Below are 7,724 nucleotides of genomic sequence, written 5' to 3'. Positions count from 1 at the left end.
GGCCATGTCTGTACATGCTAGGCTCGTCAAGTCAACCTAAGTGTTTCGCATGTGTCCCGAGGCCATGTCTGTACATGCTAGGCTCGTCAACACCCGTTGTATTCGAGCATTAGAATCTATCACACCCGATCATCACGTGGTGCTTCGAAACAACGAACCTTCGCAACGGTGCACAGTTAGGGGGAACACTTTTCTTGAAATTTTAGTGAGGGATCATCTTATTTAAGCTACCGTCGTTCTAAGCAAATAAGATGTAAAACATGATAAACATCACATGCAATCAAATAGTGACATGATATGGACAATATCATTTTGCTCCTTTTGATCTCCATCTTCGGGGCTCCATGATCATCGTTGTCACCGGCATGACACCATGATCTCCATCATCATGATCTCCATCATCGTGTCTTCTTGAAGTTGTCTCGTCATCTATTACTTCTACTACTATGGCTAACACTTTAGCAATAAAGTAAAGTAATTACATGATGTTTATGTTGACACGCAGGTCATAAATAAATTAAGACAGCTCCTATGGCTCCTGCCAGTTGTCATACTCATCGACATGCAAGTCGTGATTCCTATTACAAGAACATGATCAATCTCATACATCACATATATCATTCATCACATCCTTTTGGCCATATCACATCACAAGGCATATGCTGCAAAAACAAGTTAGACGTCCTCTAATTGTTGTTGCAAGTTTTTACGTGGCTGCTATAGGTTTCTAGCAAGAACGTTTCTTACCTACGCCAAAACCACAACGTGATATGCCAATTTCTATTTACCCTTCATAAGGACCCTTTTCATCGAATCCGATCCGACTAAAGTGGGAGAGACAGACACCCGCTAGCCACCTTATGCAACTAGTGCATGTCAGTCGGTGGAACCAGTCTCACGTAAGCGTACGTGTAAGGTCGGTCCGAGCCGCTTCATCCCACGATGCCGCCGAATCAAGATAAGACTAGTAACGGCAAGTAAATTGACAATATCGACACCCACAACTGCTTTGTGTTCTACTCGTGCATAGAAACTACGCATAGACCTAGCTCATGATGCCACTGTTGGGGATTGTAGCAGAAATTTAAAATTTTCTACGCATCACCAAGATCAATCTATGGAGTAATCTAGCAACGAGGGGAAGGAGAGTGCATCTACATACCCTTGTAGATCGCTAAGCGGAAGCGTTCAAGTGAACGGGGTTGATGGAGTCGTACTCGTCGTGATCCAAATCACCGATGATCCTAGCGCCGAACGGATGGCACCTCCGCGTTCAACACACATACGGAACGAAGACGTCTCCCACGCCTTGATCCAGAAAGGAGGAAGGAGAGGTTGAGGAAGAGAGTCCAACAGCAGCACGACGGCATGGTGGTGATGGAGTGGCAGTTCTCCGGCAGGGCTTCGCCAAGCTCACGCGGAGGAGGAGAGGTATTGGAGGGGAGGGGCTGCACCAGGTTCAAGGGTGTGGTCTCCCTCCCACCCCTCCACTATTTATAGGTGGGGAGAGAGGGGGCCGGCCCCCTTTAGATCCCATATATGGTTGGGGGCGGCAGCCAAGGGGGGAGGAGTGCCTCCCAAGTCAAGTGGAGGCCCTCCCCCTTAGGGTTTCCCCTCTCCCTTGCGCATGGGCCTTGGGGGGGAGGTGCCCTTGGCCCATTAAGGTTAGGGCGCCCCCCTACAGCCCATGCTGCTGTATTGGACGTGGTGGAACATTTTCCGGACCTCCGGACCCCTCCGGAATCCTCCGGAAGCTTCCGGAAGCTTCCCGGTACAATACCGGAAAAAACCGAACTTTTCCCGTAACCCGAACAACAACTTTCCATATATAAATCTTTACCTCCGGACCATTCGGGAACTGCTCGCGACGTCCGGGATCTCATCCGGGACTCCGAACAACATTCGGTAATCACATACAAGTCTTCCTAATAACCCTAGCGTCATCAAACCTTAAGTGTGTAGACCCTACGGGTTCGGGAACCATGCAGACATGACCGAGACAACTCTCCGGCCAATAACCAACTACGGGATCTGGATACCCATGTTGGCTCCCACATGTTCCACGATGATCTCATCGGATGAACCACGATGTCGAGGATTCAATCAATCCCGTATTCAATTCCCTTTGTCCAGCGGTATTGTACTTGCCCGAGATTCGATCGTCGGTATCCCGATACCTTGTTCAATCTCGTTACCGGCAAGTCTCTTTACTCGTTCCGTAACACATCATCCCGTGATCAACTCCTTGGTCACATTGAGCACATTATGATGATGTCCTACCGAGTGGGCCCAGAGATACCTCTCCGTTTACACGGAGTGACAAAATCCCAGTATCGATTCGTGCCAACCCAAACAGACACTTTCGGAGATACCTGTAGTGAACCTTTATAGCCACCCAGTTATGTTGTGACGTTTGGCACACCCAAAGAACTCCTACGGTATCCGGGAGTTGCACAATCTCATGGTCTAAGGAAATGATACTTGACATTAGAAAAGCTTTAGCATACAAACTACACGATCTTTGTGCTAGGCTTAGGATTGGGTCTTGTCCATCACATCATTCTCCTAATGATGTGATCCCGTTATCAACGACATCCAATGTCCATGGTCAGGAAACCGTAACCATCTTATTGATCAACGAGCTAGTCAACTAGAGGCTTAGTAGGGATATGGTGTTGTCTATGTATCCACACATGTATCTGAGTTTCCTATCAATACAATTCTAGCATGGATAATAAACGGTTATCATGAACAATGAAATATAATAATAACCAATTTATTATTGCCTCTAGGGCATATTTCCAACATCCACGTACCCTCGTAGACCATTAAGCGGAAGCGTTATGACAACATGGTTGATGTAGTTGTACGTCTTCACGATCGACCGATCCTCAGTACCGAACGTACGGCACCTCCGTGTTCAGCACATGTTCAGCTCGGTGTCGTCCCGCGAACTCACGATCCAGTAGAGCTCGGGGAAGAGTTTTGTCAGCACGAAGGCGTGGTGACGATGTTGATGAAGCTACCGCAGCAGGGCTTTTCCTAAACACCGCTACAGTATGACTGAGGTGGATTATGGTGGAGGGGGGCACCACACACGGCTGGGAGAGATCTTTACGATCAACTTGTGTGTCTAGAGGTGCCCCCTGCCCCCGTATATAAAGGAGCAAGGGGGGAGAGGCGGCCGGCCAGGAGGAGGCGCGCCAGGGAGGAGTCCTACTCCCACAGGGAGTAGGACTCCCTCCTTTCCTAGTTGGAATAGGAGAAGGGGGAAGGAGGAGGGAGAGAGGAAGGAAAGGGGGGCGCCGCCCCCCTCCTTGTCCAATTCAGACTAGAGGGAGAGGGGGCGCGCGGCCTGCCCTGGCCGCCCTTCCTCTTCTCTACTAAGGCCCATCTTGGCCCGTCAACCCCCCCCCCCCCAGGAGGGGGGGTCCGGTAACCCCCGGTACTCCGGTAAAATTCCGATTTCACCTGGAACACTTTCGATATCCAAATATAGGCTTCCAATATATCAATCTTTATGTCTCGACCATTTCGAGACTCCTCGTCATGTCCATGATCACATCCGGGACTCCGAACTTCCAGTTGAGTCAAGTGATTATGATACCCAGACATTTTGAGTATATGCTCACTGACAGAACTATTCCCCTCCATCTTGCAGCTATAGAATTTATTGGAGACTTCATATCTATCAATCTGGGCATTTGCTTGAAATATTAGCTTCAACTCCTGGAACATCTCATATGCTCCATGACGTTCAAAACGTCGTTGAAGTCTCGGTTCTAAGCCGTAAAGCATGGCACACTGAACTATCGAGTAGTCATCAGCTTTACTCTGCCAAACATTCTTAACATTGTCAGCAGCATCTGCATCAGGCCTGGCACCCAGCGGTGCTTCCAGGACGTAATTCTTCTGTGCAGCAATGAGGATAATCCTCAAGTTACGGACCCAGTCAGTGTAATTGCTACCATCATCTTTCAACTTTGCTTTCTCAAGGAACGCATTAAAATTCAATGGAACAACAACACAGGCCATCTATCTACAACAACATAGGTAAGCAAAATACTATCAGGTACTAAGTTCATGATAAATTTAAGTTCAATTAATCATATTACTTAAGAACTCCCACTTAGATCAACATCCCTCTAATCATCTAAGTGATCACGTGATACATATAAACTAAACCATAACCGATCATCACGTGAAATGGAGTAGTTTTCAATGGTGAACATCACTATGTTGATCATATCTACTATATGATTCATGCTCGACCTTTCGGTCTCAGTGTTCCGAGGCCATATCTGCATATGCTAGGCTCGTCAAGTTTAACCCGAGTATTCTGCGTGTGCAAAACTGGCTTGCACCCGTTGTAGATGGACGTAGAGCTTATCACACCCGATCATCACGTGGTGTCTCGGCACGACAAACTTTGGCAATGGTGCATACTCAGGGAGAACACTTTTATCTTGAAATTTAGTGAGAGATCATCTTATAATGCTACCGTCAAACAAAGCAGAATAAGATGCATAAAGGATAAACATCACATGCAATCAATATAAGTGATATGATATGGCCATCATCATCTTGTGCTTGTGATCTCCATCTCCAAAGCACCGTCATGATCACCACCGTCACCGGCACGACACCTTGATCTCCATCGTAGCATCGTTGTCGTCTCGCCAACTATTGCTTCTATGACTATCGCTACCGCTTAGTGATAAAGTAAAGCAATTACAGGACGATTGCATTGCATACAATAAAGCGACAACCATATGGCTCCTGCCAGTTGCCGATAAGTTCGTTACAAAACATGATCATCTCATACAATAAATATAGCATCATGTCTTGACCATATCACATCACAACATGCCCTGCAAAAACAAGTTAGACGTCCTCTTCTTTGTTGTTGCAAGTTTTACGTGGCTGCTACGGGCTGAGCAAGAACCGTTCTTACCTATGCATCAAAACCACAATGATAGTTCGTCAAGTTGGTGCTGTTTGAACCTTCTCAAGGACCGGGCGTAGCCACACTCGGTTCAACTAAAGTTGGAGAAACTGACACCCGCCAGCCACCTATGTGCAAAGCACGTCCGTAGAACCAGTCTCCCGTAAGCATACGCGTAATGTCGGTCCGGGCCGCTTCATCCAACAATATCGCCGAACCAAAGTATGACATGCTGGTAAGTAGTATGACTTGTATCGCCCACAACTCACTTGTGTTCTACTAGTGCATATAACATCTACGCATAAAACCAGGCTCTAATACCACTGTTAGGGAACGTAGTAATTTCAAAAAATTTCCTACGCACACGCAGGATCATGGTGATGCATAACAACGAGAGGGGAGAGTGTCGTCCACGTACCCTTGTAGACCATTAAGCGGAAGCGTTATGACAACGCGGTTGATGTAGTCGTACGTCTTCACGATCGACCGATCCTCAGTACCGAACGTACGGCACCTCCGTGTTCAGCACATGTTCAGCTCGTTGACGTTCCGTGAACTCACGATCCAGTAGAGCTCGGGGAAGAGTTTTGTCAGCACGACGGCGTGGTGACGATGTTGATGAAGCTACCGCAGCAGGGCTTCGCCTAAAGACCGCTATAGTATGACTGAGGTGGATTATGGTGGAGGGGGGCACCGCACACGGCTGGGAGAGATCTTTACGATCAACTTGTGTGTCTAGAGGTGCCCCCTGCCCCCGTATATAAGGGAGCAAGGGGGGAGAGGCGGCCGGCCAGGAGGAGGCGCGCCAGGGAGGGAGTCCTACTCCGAGTAGGACTCCCTCCTTTCCTAGTTGGAATAGGATAAGGGGAAGGAGGAGGGAGAGAGGAAGGAAAGGGGGCGCCGCCCCCCTCCTTGTCCAATTCAGACTAGAGGGAGAGGGGCCGTGCGGCCTGCCCTGGCCGCCCCTCCTCTTCTCCACTAAGGCCCATCTTGGCCCGTTAAACCCCCGGGGGGTTCCGGTGACCCCCGGTACTTCGGTAAAATCCCGATTTCACCCGCAACACTTCCGATATCCAAATATAGGATTCCAATATATCAATCTTTATGTATCGACCATTTCGAGACTCCTCGTCATGTCTGTGATCACATTCGGGACTCCGAACTTCCTTCGGTTCATCAAAACACATAAACTCATAATATAACCGTCATCGAACTTTAAGCGTGCGGACCCTATGGGTTCGAGAACTATGTAGAGATGACCGAGACATGTCTCCGGTCAATAACCAATAGCGGAACCTGGATGCTCATAATTGGTTCCTACATATTCTACGAAGATATTTATCGGTCAAACCGCACAACACTATACGTTGTTCTCTTTGTCATCGGTATGTTAGTTGCCCGAGATTCGATCGTCGGTATCCAATACCTAGTTCAATCTCGTTACCGGCAAGTGTCTTTACTCGTTCCGTAATACATCACCCTGTAACTAAATCATTAGTTATCATGCTTGCAAGGCTTATAGTGATGTGTATTACCGAGAAGGCCCAGAGATACCTCTCTGACAAATGGAGTGACAAATCCTAATCTTGATCTATGCCAACTCAACAAGTACCATCGGAGACACCTGTAGAGAACCTTTATAATCACCCAGTTACGTTGTGACGTTTGGTAGCAGACAAAGTGTTCCTCCGGTATTCAGGAGTTGCATAATCTCATAGTCATAAGAACATGTATAAGTCATGAAGAAAGCAATAGCAATAAACAAACGATCAAGTGCTAAGCTAACGGAATGGGTCAAGTCAGTCACATCATTCTCCTAATGATGTGATCCCATTGATCAAATAACAAATCATGTCTATGGTTAGGAAACTTAACCATCTTTGATCAATGAGCTAGTCAAGTACACTACTAGGAAAAGGCCTACTAGTGGCGCACCTGTTTTACCTACTAATGGCGCACCACAGGTGCGCCACTAGCATCACGCCATTAGAATTTTTTACTAATGGCGCACCACGCAGTGCGCCATTAGTATACCCACGGTGCGCCATTAGTATGCCTCCCAGGGGCCATATTTACCCATGTGCTCTGGCTTACTAATGGCGCACTAATTGATGATGCACCACTAGTGTGCTCTGGCTTACTAATGGCGCACTAGTTGGTGGTGCGCCACTAGTATGAATATTAGGGATTTTTTTTCTGATATTTGCACAGGTTACAAAATATATTACTGGACAGAATATAGACAGCACCACACAGCAACAACAGATTCATCGAATAGAATAGAAGATTAGTCTCCGAATACAATTCATCATATTAGTCTCCGAATTCAAAAGACCGAACAAAGATAGAACATTACATGTCTCGAGACCGCGAGTAGCGAGTTTGTCGGAAGTAATACTAATCCTAACAAGTCCTACTAATCATCATCATACAACTTCTACTCATTATTAATAACAAGTCATACGATCATCATCTTGATAGTCATCGAACCAACCCAGCACATGATCATCAGTATTAGGCAGGACCTAAATACCCTTGAGGGAGTCCTGGATTAGGGGGTCTCCGGACAGCCGGACTATCTCTATTGGCCGGACTGTTAGACTATGAAGATACAAGATTGAAGACTTCGTCTCGTGTCCGGATGGGACTCTACTTGGCGTGGAAAGCAAGCTAGGAAATACGGATATGGATATCTCCTCCTTTGTATCCGACCTTGTGTAACCCTAACCCTCTCCGGTGTCTATATAAACCGAAGGGTTTTAGTCCGTAGGACAACAAC

The sequence above is a fragment of the Triticum urartu genome, chromosome 5 (genome assembly GCF_003073215.2).
Source record: "Triticum urartu cultivar G1812 chromosome 5, Tu2.1, whole genome shotgun sequence".
Taxonomy (NCBI): Eukaryota; Viridiplantae; Streptophyta; class Magnoliopsida; order Poales; family Poaceae; genus Triticum; species Triticum urartu.
This window is presented reverse-complemented; position numbering follows the sequence as displayed.